At 40.5% G+C, this 17,527-nt stretch overlaps 1 protein-coding gene across 1 annotated transcript in view; it reads right to left on the bottom strand.

Moving 5' to 3' along the window:
- Positions 1-17,527, bottom strand: part of ANKFN1 (ankyrin repeat and fibronectin type III domain containing 1) — a 349,730-nt gene that overhangs the window by 251,611 nt on the left and 80,592 nt on the right. The window contains exon 2 of the mRNA XM_066255513.1: positions 7,867-7,907. The gene's annotated coding sequence lies outside the window, so the exon portion shown is untranslated. The remainder of the gene's footprint in view (positions 1-7,866; positions 7,908-17,527) is intronic.

The raw sequence follows: 17,527 nt of genomic DNA, 5'->3' as shown, positions 1-17,527 counted from the left end.
AGTTACTGAGCCCATTGTTACCACTTGTGGGCTTGGATCTTGGATCTCCCCAATAGCACCATGGAGAAGGAGCATAAGCCCCTATTAGAGATTAGGTTGAACTGGGAGTTCTGGGTGGGGAGTAGAGTAGAAGCAACACCAGAACCTTTAAATAAGGAGAGGGGAAGAGAGTGGGATGGAAGGAGGGAGAGAAAGAGAGGAAAGTCTAAAAAAAAGTAAATATACATAAAATTTCCAAAGCACAAGGACACTTAATGCTAGGTGAAGGTAAAGAAGAATATAATGACAAAAAAGAAAAACTATAGGTCATTCTCATAAGTGAATATAAATTTAAAAATTTAAATAGAATATGTACAAATTATATATCAATGTATTTTTAAAAAGCACTATGGATTAGAGTATGTCAGGAATGCAGTGATGGTTCAACATCTGAAAATCTATGAATATCATCTATTATACAAGTAGATTAAAGAAATGAAGCCAGATTATCTCAATAGATGCAGAATACTTTATAAATGCCAACATACAATCTTGATTTGAAAAAGAAAAACCCATCAGCCACAGATAACAGGACCAGAGATATTTCCAGCTGAGAAATCCTACTCACTTGCTGGCTGGGGGCCCCAAGCAATGAGGACCTGAACCATGTGGGTTTATGAACTTGGCATTAGGAATTGAGATGACTTTCCCAAGTGGACAGCAGAGCTAACATGTCCTCTCCTTGATGTCTCTGGCCGCCATATGCAATCTGAGGAGTAAGTAGGTAGACCTGGTCCACAGAAGTAGGAGAAGCCCTGAAGCCCCAGAGAGGAGAGAGCTTCCTCGGTTCTTGATAACCTTCCATTTCTGACGAAACTCCCCAATTCAAGTTAGTGTCAGGTCCAACTAAACTTCGTTTCCTGTTGTGTATTTTATTAAATATCTATATTCTTTATTTTTTTATTTTTTTTATTTTTCTGAAGCTGGAAACGGGGAGAGACAGTCAGACAGACTCCCGCATGCGCCCGACTGGGATCCACCCGGCTTAAATATCTACATTCTTACAATTATCTTCTTCCCACTCTCCTTAACTTGAGCTTCTGACGTTGCATTCTAAACAATTGTTTAGAAAAGATAATGATGGAATCTTTAAATCAATAATCAATACCCAAGGTGAAAACATATTTTAATAGCCAGCAAGGTAGAATGTGGCTTCTGAATACTTAAGAAATAGTTTTGGTCTCTGGTAAAATTTTATAATAGATTTAAAAGACAATAATTTGTGATTTGGGAAAAAATAAACTTGTAAATATTCACCGTTGCATTTTAACTTCTTTTCTCCACTGCTATCTACAGATGGAGGACCAGTGATTTATAGATAAGGACCAGCAAATCGCCAGTTTGCAAGAGGCAATTGTTAGACTTTCAGAAATTGTTAGTTGTTTATTAATCACAGCCATTTAAAAAAGTTGAACTATATAAATTTATAATGCAGTAACGTATTAAAAACAAAGGAAACAAATACTCAAAACTCGCCACTTCCTGTTTAAGACATTTTACTATTGCCTGTGCTTCTAGGTTATTTTTATCTATTGTATCTGCAGGGTAAAGATACCATAGAAAGGTACTACATATCCCTTCCTAATTCCATGTTCAGTGATGCCAGGCTGGCTACTTGACATTGGCCATGATAGGAATATTAACTCCACAGAAATCAATAAATACTATATATCAAAGCTTGGTTTATTGTCTTGGTGATTGTTCAGATTTTAAAATGTGATGCAGAAAATACTAATAATGCATATTAAGAAAAAAGTAGTGTTGTGTCCAGAGCTGTTAATACTGTGAATACTACAGACACTGGAGGAAGTATTCTATAGAATTTAAAAACTATTATCCAACTTAGTGAAGAATTGCTTATATTATTGATGAACAAGTAGATCTGTAATATACATCTCTGCAGTTTCACTTTGTCTTACTCATTAACATAAATAAAAATATCAACCACATCTACATGCAAACTACATTTATTCATCAACTGCAGCCACCAGTCAGCTACAGAGACAGGAATTCAAGCAAAAATCAACACTAGCATTCTGTGAGAATCAGTTGGCTAAATAAAGGGTATTATGTATTTTCTTCTTATTAATTATATATGTTATTATTATTAAAATTTTATTATTTGTAAATTGTATGCCACACAGCCATTATAGCAATAAAATTTGATAAGCATATTATATATGTAATTATTTTTCCAGAAGAACCCTTAAAGGGCTCTGTTGAAATTACATAGGAAATGAAATTTTTGGAGACCGAAAATAGTCATCTAGCAATTTATTGATCTTGAAGAAGTGAGCATGATTAGGAGAGAGAGGTAAATGAGGGAAAAAAGCAACACCAGCTAAGACTGTGTTATACAGAGCAGTGGAGAGAAAGAGACAAGATTTTTCTGTGAAATGTATTATATTTCCCCTATGAAGGATTTTAGTAAATATTGATTTTGTTTTCATCTCTTTAGATGTTTGTGTTTCTTTAGAATATATACCTAAACTTGGATGGGCCATGAATCAGTTGAATTCTATTTAGGTTACACAAGCATTTTGATAATAAAATTATTATTTGGAGTCAATATGGGTTCACTATAAACAAATTATGGCAAACTTGTCTTTGTTCCTCTTCAGATAGGGTAATTACACTAGTATGTCCTACCCAGTAACAACAAAAGCAAGAATAAGACAACTATTACTACTCTTGAATATTGTTTTTATATTATTGGCCACTGTCTGTATTCTTTACATGGAGCAATTTACTGACTCACCACAACAACTTTATGAGGCAGGTAGAGATATATAATATCTTCATTTTATAGATCAGAAAACAGACCCAGAAAAGTGAAGTAACTTGCTCCAAAGCACATAGCTAGCAAAGTCTGGTCCGATAAGAATCCAGGCAATCCAGCTCTAAAGGTGTTAGCCCTGTTAGGGTGTTAACAGAGCTAATGCTACAAAATCACCAAGCATTAGCAATATAGTGTAATATGTATCTTGTTCTTAGTTCCTAAGAACTAATATCACTGACATCACTCTAAAGGTAGCTCTCTGTCGGGATGTTAGGAAGCTGCCTGTATCCACTTTCCTTGACTGATTTCATAAAAGCTTTTGTTGAGCAAAATGATTGTTTCACAGCATGTCACAGACATTTCAGGAGAGACGATGATGTATAAAACACGAGTCCACCTTTGAGAAGCTCAAAATACAGACATTCACTATTTCATTGATCTTTTCAATGAAGTCAACAAGCGACTCAAACGTGCCATCAAACTGGGACAGGATTTAAAATAATTCGAAAAGCATCCTACCAGTTTTCCCCAATATTCTGAAGCTAAGAAGTGTCATCGGGAATAAATGTAAAAGTTTGCATTATAGTCCAAATCAATTCATAAATTCGTGACTGGAAAACCCCTGCATTTATAGCAGCTTTTATATAGCGTATCTAGAGGTTTTAGGATTAACCTCAGGTCTAAAGTGCTGTTAAAATTTGTGAGTTGCTCTTAGCTTACAGTAATAGGAATAACATGACCAGAATGAGAAGAGCTTTTCTTTTCCCCTGGAGCTCTGCAATGGTCAGTCATCTTGATGGCATTCTTTTCCATTCTGGCTGTAATATGTTAAGAGGGACGTTGAAAAAAGTGACGGGGACAAATGAAAAAGGATAACTAAACCAAGACATATGAAGAATGACTGAAGGAACTGGGAAGCTGAGCCTGGACAAGGAGGCCTCAGAGAGTATAATGGCATCAGATTCCAAAATATATGGAGGGTTGTCATGAGAAAGAAGTCAATTTCCAGAAGATAAAACCAACCAACCACCTAAAAGTTATATTTCAGGTTAGCAAAAGAAAGTTTGAAGTGTTGAGCTATTAAAAAATGGATTGGTGGCCGTAGCCAGTTGGCTCAGTGGCAGACTGTCTGTCCAGTGTGTGGAAGTCCTGGGTTTAATTCTTGGTCAGGGCACACAGGAGAAGTGACCATCTGCTTCTCCACCCATCCCTCTCCCCCTTCTCTGTCTCTGTTTCTCTTTCTCTCTTCCTCTCCAGCATCCATGGCTCAAATGGTTTGAACAAGTTGGCCCCAGGCATGGAGGATGACTCCATGACCTCACCTCAGGTGCTAAAATAGCTTGATTGCTGAGCAACGGAGCAACAACCCAGATGGGCAGAGCATTCCAGGTAGTGGGCTTGCCAGGTGGATTCTGGTAGGGGCGCAAGCAGTAGTCTGTCTCTCTGACTGCCCGCTTCTCACTTAATTAAAAAACATTGATTGGGCTTTGATGAGCCATAGAAAGAGGTCCTAGAGAGGATGTTGTGAGGAAGATGGCTTGGGGTGGGCTGTTGAACTGCCTCCCGTTGAAAGCATCTTCCAAAATTAAATCCCATGATTTATAATGGCAAGACACTAACAATTCCCTAAAGCTTTAAAACAGATATATGCAGGAAGAAGACCATCGTTTCCCTAATACACAAAAACTATACAATTAACCTGAGTAGTAATTATCTCTATATTTCTCTTAGAAGCAAAAGAAACCGTGACCTTTCGGTCATGAAAGAAGAAATAAGTGGCGCGTGCAATTAACTTTGTGCATAGAAAGCCTGGGAACTAGAGTGTATGTCCCAGGGATCTACTCCACGGAGAGCAGGGGGCTGTTTTGATATGGAGAAGTGAACAGAGAAGGAATACAACAAAGCTTTATGCCTCACACAGCTTTAAATCCTTCAGCGCAATGCCCAGTGGCCATAGGAAAGCAACGCATGTTGGCTAAGGCTTTCCTGAGCTGAGGACTAGAAACAGAGCAAATCACTCTTGACTGGATAAATGCTACATTGGTGCCCTGCCTCTGGAGTGCGGGCCTCAGTCCTCCTCTGCAAAGAGCATTTGGCCTCAAGGAAGAGGAAGAAAATGCAACCAGAACAACAGCAGCAAGAAGACAGGCACATGGATCTTCAGGTAATTTCCACAAACCAACTTAGTGTCATTGGCAAGCATTCACCTAAAGGTGGAGTATTGAGAGAGAATCCCACGGATGCCAGAAAAAGCCAGAGGGAGCCAGCCAGTAGAAGAGATTGCTCTTGCCTTGCTGAAAACAGGGGAAAAGAATAAGAGACAGAGCCTGCAACCCAGACAGACCTTGGCCTAGCCCACAAAAGCCCGATAAAGTCCCAACCATGCCACGCAACTTATTAACAGTTGTTCCTCCCCCACTAACGGACCAGCTTCCACTAGTCTCAAGCATTCTTTCTGACTTAATTCATTAATATTTCCTTCTTTTTCTGGAGTGGTTAGAGCCTCAGGGAATCTCTCTCTCCTCCCCTCCCCTCCTTGTCTCCATCCCCCACCCCCAACCAGTGGGGCATTGAATAGGAGCCAGAGTGTTGTCTTGTGTAAAGAGAAATGGCAAAACCACAAATTGCAGAAAATCGTTACTGCCAAAAATCGAAGGGAACACACAACATCACCGCGCCTCTTAAAAAGCAATTGCGCATTTTACAGGGCTCTGGATAATTCAGGTTTGTTTGGCAACATTCTCACCCATCCCACCCAGAAGACAACCCAGAGGCAGTGGTCCCAAACAATATGTGTGGTTGAAAAGAAACAGAAACTGTGGGTTCCAGCCTTTCCAGGGGCCCGGTGTGGCCCGGTGTAGTTCCGTTTTCTTCTATCGTGTAGTTGTAAGTTTAAGGCGCCCAGTCTGCCCCCAGAATCCCAGCGACTCCCACGGAAACAGAGGAAGCCTCCAGGAACTTAAGACAAATCCCTTAACAGTACAATGCATTTCTTTATATGGTAAAATCTTTCTGAAACATTATCTTATGCGATGATCTCAATGACCCTTTGATGGAAGCAGGATGAACAAACGGTTTCCTTTTCCGTCCTCCTACTCATAAAAAAGATTCTTAGAAACACAGGGGTTAACTCACATTCCCAACAGGATATGGGTGCTGAGGGATTGATCTGGGACCCAGACAGGAGCCTTCTGACTTGTGATCCTGAGAGATTCCTTCCATCACCCACCCTCTTTCTCCAGGGAAGCAATATCAGGGCTTCCTGACTTAGCGAAGGAGCCCCGCCCACAGGGGCTTCGGGATTTTATGCGGCCCTTCCGCATTTCCAGGTCCTTTCCTTGGAAAACTTCTTTTTGCCATTCACAGGATTAAGGCTCCTCTGAATGGAGCGCTGATGAGGTTGTTTTCCACGTGCATTGCTTGTATAATGCAATTTTCATTAGGATATAGTATCAGCTCCTGAGGGGCTGATGCAGTCCGGCTGCCAAAATGAAACTGAGTCACAATTGCCTGGTGATTTTAATGTGTTTCCAGGAGTCCCGGGTCAGACCAACCTTCTACCATTCGCTTGGAGATGACGTGGAGAGGTGTGTGTGACCCGTTTGGTCTGGATATTGTAAACTCCTAGCACACATTTTCTTCTCAGAATATTTACTGATAACGTAGGTCACCAACCACTTTGTATTTGCTTGAGAAAAAACAGTGAAAATAAAACGATCACAGATTCACCCCTCTAAGGAAGAATAGCTGGACTCCCATCACCCCCAAGTCTAAGGTTCTTTCAACCAAAATCGTGACAAAGAGATCTGGAGGCCATTGTCATACATGTGTTTCTAGTTGCATATTTGCTGATAATGATTTAAAACGTTGCCTCAATGACCATTCATCTAATTTTCAGCCTGGACATATAGCAACTATCTTTTAGTATTTAAAATGAAATCACTGAAAACCAGTGGCAAGCCCAAATAAGCAGAAACGGTGTAAGCAGAGCTACGAAATATGAATAGACAGGGAAATAGACCCACAGGCAGATTCTCCCGAACAGTTATGTTCAAAAGGAAACTTACAGTCAAAGGTTAACATTTGTACATATACAATACTCATAATAGCACTTCTCATAGAAATCTAACATGACTTCGTTGGTAATAGCAGCTTAAAATATTCATAACATGCAGGTGTCTTGATAATGTAATAAAGACCAAAGCAATATCCTGCAGAGATTGACATTTTAATATATTCTGGTGAATGCATAATACTTTGATGTGATATTTGAATGGTTTTAAGGGTGAATGTTTCTCATGCTGATGTTTGAATATTTGGTGTGCAGCAGTGGGATCAATTTATTCTAAAGAGAATGTAAACATTATTTTATTTAAAAAAGAAAAAGAGAGAGAAACGTTTTTATCTTAATTCCCAATTCCAATCACTCAGGTCATACTTGAAAATACTCAGAACTTTCCGTTTTAAACCTGGTGTGATTTTATTTGGTCTTTAGAATAAAGGGTGTTTATAATTTGGGTATGGATCCTGGAAAAGCCAAGAGTAAAGAAACGTGATACATGGGCAATTTGTTCTAGAAAGAACACTGGTCTACAGAGTAGCCTCAGTGCAATACACACAAGAAGGAATGAATGATCAAGATCGTGAAACAGTCTGGGAGTGTGAGGAGCAGCCCGGCCAAGAGTCGTAAATCAGTCAGCCATTGGAGAGAACCTGAATATTCAAATGTGTGGTGTCATGTGGTCATAGCGTCTGAAAGACTATCGCCTCCTGTTTTCATCTGCACCATTTTCTAGTTTTTTTTTAGACGCAATACAGTCTCAGGCACAATCAAGCTCAATTCGCTTCTCCAACGGTTTATAAAATGCTGCACAGTTCTATACACACCAAGAGTGGTGGGGGGGTGGGGGGGCATTAGCTCAAATCGTGGCTGCATTTGTTGTCTCAGACTTTAGAAAATGGAGTGCTGTGAGGCGGGAGCCTTAAAGATTAGGTTTTAGGAGTCACAGCTGAGAGGTAGACACTGTTCAAGGCAGAAATGTACTTACATTTTGCTGCAGGTGAAATGTCTGTCTTTAAAGGGTAGCTTCTGAAACAAAGGGAGAAAGAAAAGCGTATTAAAAAGTTGGACGGTAACCAATTCAAAATGAAAAAAGGCACTGAATTGCCTTTGAAGGTGCAGCCACTGACTGAGAAAAATGAGAAGTTGAGAGCTGAAAACATATTTATTGGGACACTTCTCTGAGGTACAAAGAGCTTCCTCCCAGAAAGAAAATATATGAGTCAACTGCCATATTTCATTGCATACTCAGCTCCCTGCCCTCGAATGTTCTAGAATTTCGAGATCGTTTGATGCTCCCTTTGTCTCCCAGGTCTGAGCCTGGGTGAGAGCAAATCTGGGGAGTCTAGTGCCTAGTCCACTGGCTTAGATTCATTATTTTCTTGCTTCTGGTTCATATTAACATTGTACCTTGTTCTTGTAGCCCCAGTACTATACATTGTTCCATTATATAAAACTCCTCCCCCAAATCATGATTTTCTTAATTCATACTTATTGGGATAAGTGGACTAGTTTCTTCTGGGGAGTTGTGGGGTGGGGGTGAGGGGGAAGGAATTAAAGTCAATGTCAGGTTTCCAAATATCATATGATTTCGCTTATATGTGGAATCTAATGAACAAAGTGAACTGAGGAATGGAATAGAGGCAGAGGTGGGGTCACAGGGAGCAGAGGGACAGCTGTCAGAGGGAAGGGGCATGAGAGGATGGGACCAGAGAAGGGGAAGGGATTAGTGAAATTATGTATACATAACACATAGATATAGACAATAGGATACCAAATCCCAGAAGGAAGGGAGGAGGGAATTAGGGGGTAGAGGCAAAGGGGGTGTGATGAAAGACAAGGGGGTGGGAGTGAGGGCGTTATATTAAGTGGGAAGTTGAATCCATGTTAACACAATACATTAAAATAAAAATTAAAAAAAAAAGAAAAGAAAAAGTGAAAAAAAGGCAGTAAAAAGAGAGAAACAATGAGACTGTCCCAGTGCTTGAAAGGACTTTGTCGATGTGCTGGCAGCTCACCCGACAAGTCAACTTGGTTCTAAATCAATTGTGTGTGTGTGTGTGTGTGTGTGTGTGTTTATATCCAAAGAAGTATTTTTCAGGGTAGTAGGTTTAACTGCGGATGTCAGTTAAGTCCACAGGACTGATGTGAACTCTTTGCATTCTCAGATTCAAATGGTTCCAGGTTGTTCATCTCCAAGACCAAACACTCAGGTCACGGTGTCCTCAGACCTTGAAAAAGACCTTGTCATGCTACCTACAGGGATCTGGATAACTCAGCTTAGTCACTTGAGGGGGCAATAGTTTTCCAAACTTTGCCGTTTTTAGTGATAGTATGACTTTGGCTAATTATAGAAGTAACAATAGTGGTTATTTCAAAGAATTGCAGTAAGAGTCAAAGAAGATAATGCAGGTAAAGCAGCAGCATAAGGCTGAATCATAGTCGGGACTTGATACATGCTTGCTGGTGTCTTTCCTGTTATTGTTATTATTATCATCAGAAGGCCAATCTGCAAAACCAAATAAAATATGTCTATGAAATTGGAGGTAGAAAAGTAGCTATGGAGAATCTTGCTTGGGTAAGAGATCTCCACTCTTGGCCATCAAAGCTATAGTGTTATGCTGAATTTCTTCCTAGATTGCCTTCTGCTAATCTTGAATCTTCCAACTGCTGAGTATAATTTACAGCAATGTTCCCCACTGGAAAAGTCCCTAAAAGTTTTAGCAAGCCACCTGGTTTCTCATTTCCTCTCCACAGAGATAGAGATGGTTGAAGGTATGGCTCCTACATTTACAAACTACTAAATTATTGACCTGCTGGGTCCAAGAAAATAAGGGACAATTTTTCTTTCACAGTGTTTTGCACAAGTTCTTTACTTGGATACATTTTTATTGAGCTGACTTTTTTAGATGAATCCTCCAAGTGTGACTTAGTAAGATGTCCTATGTGTCACTGACGGGAAGAAATTTGGAACATTGTTCTGACCACCACCTGATATATAATTCTCTCCAGTTCTCACCCCTCCAAACAAAAATGTGTCCTGAAAACTCCTCCGAAATTATGTCTCCTTCAGTGCCTTTAAGGAATTTGTTGCTAGGCAACAATTTTAAAACACTCTCGCCTCCTAAGAGAAGTTTTTACTGCTGCCTCAGATAGTGGGTTCTTCTTTAGCCATGAAAGCACTAACAAAATAAACTGTCCATTATTCATGAATTCATTGGACAAGGCCTCTCCATTCGGGCAACAATTTCACAGTGGTATCACTGATTACTTTGAACACTGTTCAGAGCCATCCTTGAGATTCCATTATGTAGCTACCTGCTGCAATTGTACTGATCATTTATCTTGGGGTGACAAAATAAATAAAGCCATTAAGAACAATGGGGTTGCTGAGGTCTTACAGAACATAGAGGAACAGATAAACTTGACTTTGCTTTTTGAAGATTATTTCTACATTAGAAAAAGGAAAACCTGAATTCTTAAAGGAGAAAGAGGGTTCTTAAAAATTATTAACTCATCCGCTAAATGTTTATTGAGTGCCTGGTACGTGCAGGACACTGAGCAAGGCCCTAATAACACATTCTCTGCCAAAGGGTAATGTCTGTCTGGTCAGAGAACTGGACAGTTTGGAGGGAGGATATGGTGATTTAATGCCAAATTACAGGGTGGTCAGTGAGGAGGGAAGGTAGTGTTTGCTGTTCCAATCTAGAAAAAGAAACCAGGGAAGTCTAACTGGGGAAGTGTTGGGATAATATCTGAAGAAAAATTCACGTTTAATAGTAATAACAGCTAATATTGCTGAGTGCTTAATGCATCAGGAACTGTCCTATGGGCTTTTACAGGCACTGATCCACTTATGACTCATAAGAACCCTAGAGAGGGCAGGAGCGAGGAAGGCCAATGGGGGTTCAACGAGCCCTGGGCACGAGGAACAGGCGGCTTTGTTTCATTTGCCGTATTTTACACATACTGCAGCAAGGACCGTTCTGCCACCACGTAGGAGACTTTAATGGATCGTGGATGGGCTCTTCTGATATCAATCCTGGATCACTCGAATGAGGGAAGCCTCGCCCCTCTGCTCCCACCGTGAGGGTGAGAGGTACATCCTGCATCTATGCCCTGTGCCACATACACTCAGTATCTCTGAGCCACCTTCAGAGGATGTGAAGGCTAGAAGGTTACCACCCTTGAGTCGTGGTAGCATCGTGGTCTAATTCAGTAGCCGGCTCCACATGGAATGGGCCTTGTCCAAAGCCCCCGAATACCTCCTTTGGTCCCCTCAGTAGGAATCTAGTCTGAGTCTGCTGTGCTCTGATGGTCATTGGAAGCTGGCAATGGGTAGTCTTGAAGCAACTGATTTCTAGGCCAAAGTGTTCAGCTAGAGGATTGTCCGACTGCCTGTCCCTCTCAGCTCCTCACTGGTCTCTATGGCTGATACTATCCGGTGCTGAACTGTCACTTACAATGGATGCCCATTAAAAAAATAGACAATATAGTAATTTTGTAACGGTTTATGCCAGTGTTTTTCAAACTACCAGTCTACAGATAGGTCTGCCACAAATTTCAAGCCTGGTTCATGAAAGAGTTAACCCTCCCTGATGTTGTATAAAGATTATAGGCTCAATGATCTTAATCGAATTTGCTTATGTTTAGGGTGATTTCTGCCTTAGCAGTCCCCAAAATAAAAAGGTCGAAAACCACTGTTCTATGCTGATTAGAATATCTGGCTTAAGTTATTCACTATTTAAATTTTTACAATTTGTCAAAAATGTCATCAATGTCAGTATAACTGTTCGAATACTATAACACATCGAGTCAAATCTCATATATATATGTGTATATATATATATACACACACACACATATATATATATATATAGATATACACCTCTCTATAATACACAATAAGCTGGTTCCTACAAGTCCAAGATGATACATTTCCAGACGAACTGGTTGTCACTTTCTCATTTTGAATATTGAATGAATTTTATTTTACATTAATTTGACTTACTTGCTTATTGCTGTAGTAGGAAAACTTGTTCTCTATTATACATATTTCCAGGAGTACTGGGAACCAATGATCTTTTAGATTATTTGGGAAATTAAATTATGATAAACTGCTGCAGTCTTATATAAGATAGAACATGCCAGTTATCAGTTCATAATATATGTTGGGACTGGGGCATTTCCTCTTGACTTTGAGCGCGTGTTCTTTAAAACCCAAGACTGTGTGAGGCAGGCATAGGGACCTGATGCTGAGAGTTCGAGGGTGTCTGTCCCGGGCTCCCATTCTGGAGGTGGAGGCAATAATACCGTGTGTCCGTAAAGTCATGGTGCACTTTTGACCGGTCACAGGAAAGCAACAAAAGACGATAGAAATGTGAAATCTGCACCAAATAAAAGGAAAACTCTCCCAGTTTCATACCTACTCAGTGCAGTTCGATGTGGGCTCCATTTGTTGCCCTACACACATCCAAATGATAGTGAAGTTCTTGCCTCACACGGGTAAGGACGTCTGGTATAACAGAGTGAATAACGTCTATGATTCTCTGTTTTAAGTGATTAATGTTGTTGATACGTTCAGTGTATACATGTTGCTTCATATAACCCCCAAAGTAAAAGTCTAAGGGCATCAGATCCGGGGATAGTGGTGGTCATGGCTTGACAGAACCCCTGCCTATCCACCGCCGGGGGAATGTTCTATCCAGAAACTCACGAACAATGATGGCGTAGTGTGGAGGAGCGCCGTCCTGTTGAAAGATGACACGTTCTGGAAATTATGGCACTGCATACAATTCCAACATGTCAAAATAGGACTTTGCCATCACAGACTGCTCCGCAAAAAAAAATGGGCCTATCACCTTATCATGCATCAGGCCACACCAAACGTTCACTTTAGGGGTGTTACGTTTGTACTCAACGTAGGCGTGAGTATGTTCAGCAGCCCATATTCGGACGTTATGGTGATGAACATGTCCACAGATAAGGAAGGTCACCTCATCACTAAACACAATCTTCTGCAAAAATCTTGCATCATTGTCGATCTCATGAAGCATATCTGTAGCAATCGCGCATCGTGTGGGTCTACCTGCCAGTTTGATAGCGTACAACAGCTGCAATTTGTACCCCGTAAAACAGAGATGTTTCTTTAACACCTTATGAACTGTAGTCTTGCTTAGGTGTCATTGTCAAGCACATGCACACACAGATTTTTTAGGGCTCCTTAGGTAGCTATCCTGTATAGCCTCTACAGATTTGTCACTGACTGATGGCCTATCAGAGAGGGGTTTCTCCACCAAACTGCTGGTTTCCTTCAACGGCTTATCCCACCGAGTAATGTTATCCTATGTGGTGGCGCTTCGTTATAAACGCGCCGATATTCACGTTGCACTTTGGTCATGGATTCGAATTTAGCGAGCCACAGAACACACTAAACTTTCCTCTGTACCGTCCACATCTTGACTGGCATGGCCGTGGGCTGCTCTGCTGTATACACGGTGTTACATCATCATCTGCACATGCACACATGCTGCCATATCATCCTACAGAAACTGGGAGGGTTTTCCTTTTATTTGGTGCAGATTTCGCATTTCTATCGTCTTTTGTTGCTTTCCTGTGACCGCTCAAAAGTGCACCATGACTTTACAGACACACTGTATTAAAGGGTCAGGAGTCTGAGTCCTGGCTGTAACCTCTAGCCAGTTATTTATTCTTATCCTTTTTAAGCGTGTGAAAGCACACATACCTTTAGGTACCTCAAATCTTTTGTCTATAAAATGAAAATAAAAGTAACACTGCACCACTCTTAAGATTTTTGTGCTTGTTGGAAGAATAATACATATAAAGCACTTAGCAGAGACTTTGTTCATTTTGATTGCTTAACATAATGTACTAAGGTTGTCTTTTTTGAGTCCAGTCACACCAAAAAATCACTGTCCCAAATCCTGCATTTTCCATTTGAATCAAAATGTGCTTCATGAGTTCTTTAAATGGTTATAAAACATGCCATCTCCAAACTCTGTTTGTCTCTGACCTTGAGTCTTGATTTGAGCTGAAGTGGGTTCCTCTTTTTTTTTTTTTTTAAATGTCACAGTAGATTAGTTTTATAAAATTCTTAAGAATTCTATAAACATATCCAATTGCTTCTCTTATGGTATTAGACGTATCTTTTATTTCCTGTCTGGACTCTACGCCTTTGCCAGTGCCTCAGCTGTATCTCCCAATGCCTTGCCATGTTTACTTATAAACGGCTTCTCGTGTTTTGATTTCTTTTCAGCTTTTAAGCAGTTAAAAAATCTAATTAAATATATAATTCTTTTTTTTTATTACAGAAACTTTGGAAAATACAAAAGAGCATTAAAATGAAGTAAAAGAGCTCAGAAGCTCACAGACTTATTTCGAAGCATCTAAAGAAGTAATCGTCTTACCCAACGCTCTACCCCATTTCCCAGAGGTAATTACTATCAATAGTGTGTGAGGGTAACATTCTAAATTGATTTTTATGCTTATGAAAACATACCTACATAAACATTTATACATATCCACAAATATGAAAAATTTTTCAACAAAAACAAGGTCATGCTATGCAGTTTTCAATAATGTGTTTTTCCTCTCTTTATATTTTTGTAGGCATATATTCTAACTTGGTATATATAGAGAGCTCCTCTTTCTTTAGTGGCTAAATAGAAATCCATTTATCAACCTGCTCTAATTTATTTAACTCACTCCATATTGATGACCATTTAAGGTTGCTTGTGATTTTTTTGCTATGACATTGGTTTTTAGGCTTATGTCCTTATGCTGGAGGGTACTTCTTAGAGATATGAGTACTTTGTAATAGAGTACATGCAGCTTAATATTAGCTGGAGAGTCCAAATTACTCTTCAAGGAGGTTGGATTTTTATACCCTCTGACAACAAGAGGATGTAGCTTTCACATCTATCTCTTCGCTTGGCACTCATAATTTCTAGTTTCTTGATATTTTCCTCCTTCTGTGATAATTCTGTCCTCTGAGCTTCAAGATGCTTAATTTGGTTTTCAACAATGTTTTTTTTGAGTTCCAGGAACTCTTGCTTTTTCTCAGATTGCTTCTTTGTAATAACTTCTCTAATCTCCCTAGGAATTTATTTTCTTTTCCTTTAGAGTTCATTTTATTTCTTCCTTTAAGGATACTCACAAGAGTCATCAGTTCTGATTATATTGTTTAGTTCCTCCCTCAATCTGCTGAGTCACCTTTAACTCTTGTGCACATTCTCTCTCCGCTGTTGCTTGTCTGCACACGTCCAGATTCTCTGATCCGTAAGAGAGGAGGGGTCCTCAGCTCATATGCCGGTAGGCTGTTGGGGTCTCCTAAAAAATAGTGGGTCTGCAAGTGGACTGGCTGATAGGCTAGGACCCCTCAGCTGAATGGTAGGAGGAAGGCCTCCACTTTCTCAGGATCCTCCTGGCAAATGCAGAGTGTTAAGATATCTCTTCAAGTTAAATACAATTGATGAATTCCTTAGTTCTGGCCTTCCCAAACACAAAATACAAAGCAACAGCAACAAATCCAAAAATGACTCCTAAAACCACAAAGAAGTTTCCATGCTGAAGCCCAGATCAAGCAGACTCTCATCTTTAGGATAAAAACATGAAGAAATCCACAGAAGCCTGGCTCCCTCAGAAAGTATGCCAGTAATATTATAAATTGTATTCTTTCATATGGGGATAGTTTGGCAAAATAATTGTATTGTACACAAAATCCAAATAATATATGTTAGTTATCAGTAGCAATATAGTAGATGGTATTTTTTTGGCTGATAATTTATTTATTTATCAAATTCATATCATACTTAAAATATGTTCTAGGTGTTGGGTATAAATGGATTTGTTTTGTCAAAACTATCACCCTGGTAGCAGTTAGCTGTGGATTGCAGGGAGGTCAGCTTGGAGGAGAGATGAGTAGTTAGAAAGATTTATTAAATAATCCAGATATCAATGTCAAGGGGCATAATGAGAGAGAGAGAGAGAGAGAGAGAGAGTGTAGAGGAGCTATTTATACCCAAACCCCCTCAACTGACAAAGATGAGAATGAATTACTTTTAAACTAAGCTAACATGGTGAAAATAAAAATCATTTAAAACCCAAACGGACTAGCTTCTTCTGCCTTCTACAGTGGGGTGGACTTATTTACATCAGAGGGAAAATAAATCTCTGTGTCAAGGTTGCTTAATCTTGGTGCTATTGATATTTGGGGTCAGTTCACTCTTTGTTATACAGACTGTCCGGGGCATTCCGAGCTGTTTAGCCACGTCCCTGGCCTCTACCCACTAGATGACAGTATCACACACCCATCCACCCTCCTACTCCCCAGCTGTGACAAGCAAAACCGCTCCAAATGTCGCCAATGCCCCGCGGTGCACACTGCCCTTCCCTCACCCCCTGAGTCGAGAATCCCTCTGTGCTCCGCCTCTGACATGATGTGGTGGAATTTGGAACAACTCTACTAATTCCTTGGTGCCACTGAACAGTAAAACCCAGAGGAGACGGCCTTTTGTTTAGCAGGACGTATTAATGAGCATCTGCAAAGGCAGAGATGGCCTGGACTTTGAATACAGGGGAATTTGAATGTGGGAGAAATTCCGCAACAGGAGAAAGCGAGAGGAAGCGAATTCTCAGAGTAAACGGAAGGGGACACGGGAAGCAGCAGGGAGGCTCATCCCCCCGAGAAAGGAGAGCCCTGAGAAATTCCCCGTGGCCTCTGAGGACGGGAACACCTCACAAGTCATCCTAAACTTGACCCCTCCATTGTCCCGGCATCCCAAGGGAGGACCTCAAGCCAGATGTCACCATGAGAAGGATTCCTGCCAGGATTCTGCAGAGATTTGAAAGCTTTGTCACTGTCCTCACCATTGCCATCTACTCTTTCTTCCTCTATTTCCCTTTCTTTTCTTTTTCTGTCACATCGTGCGGTGAAAACTTTTTTTTTCTTTTTGAAGTTAATTTCTTGGGTTGGAATGACTGGTAAACTTACTTTCCCTGTGGGATGCTGAATTTCTGAAGTCGGAAGAGGCCAAAGTTGCCCTTTAGGCTGGACGGGGCAGGGTTCGACAAAGAGTGACATCATTAAAGGCATGGGGTCCGCTGGCCCGAGGGCGCTCTTCACAGACGAGTACCCTGAGGTCCCGAGGGCCCGAGCATTCTGTCTTAGGAGCAGAGTTAGATCTTTAGGCTCTGAGGTCCATGCTGTCCTAGAGGAGACCTGCTTCGGAAACCGCCTCTCTCTGATTGGCTGACACTAGTTTATGGAAAAGTCTCTGGTTTCTGTCCTAGCAGCTTTCAGGAAATAACCCCACTAGAATTAAACACACACACACACACACACACACACACGCAGAATAAAAGCTACGTAGCTAAAGCTTCACTCTGAGGATATCTGAAAGCTCCATTTATGCTCAAATCTTTCCTCTATGACATCATCAAAAAACTATCTGGCTCACAATACTTCCTACTTGCAAACATTGCTTTTCAAATTTCTATCTTCTGTCAACTGACAAAAGAGACTCATACAATCCTTTCACGTCCAAACCTTACAAGGAAATCGTGGATTTCTAAGAACTAACTATTCAGCTGTGAAAGAGATGGGTCTTTGGCGAGGAACGACTTCTCGT

This window comes from Saccopteryx bilineata, chromosome 2, assembly GCF_036850765.1.
Source record: "Saccopteryx bilineata isolate mSacBil1 chromosome 2, mSacBil1_pri_phased_curated, whole genome shotgun sequence".
Taxonomy (NCBI): domain Eukaryota; kingdom Metazoa; phylum Chordata; class Mammalia; order Chiroptera; family Emballonuridae; genus Saccopteryx; species Saccopteryx bilineata.
This window is presented reverse-complemented; position numbering and strand designations above follow the sequence as displayed.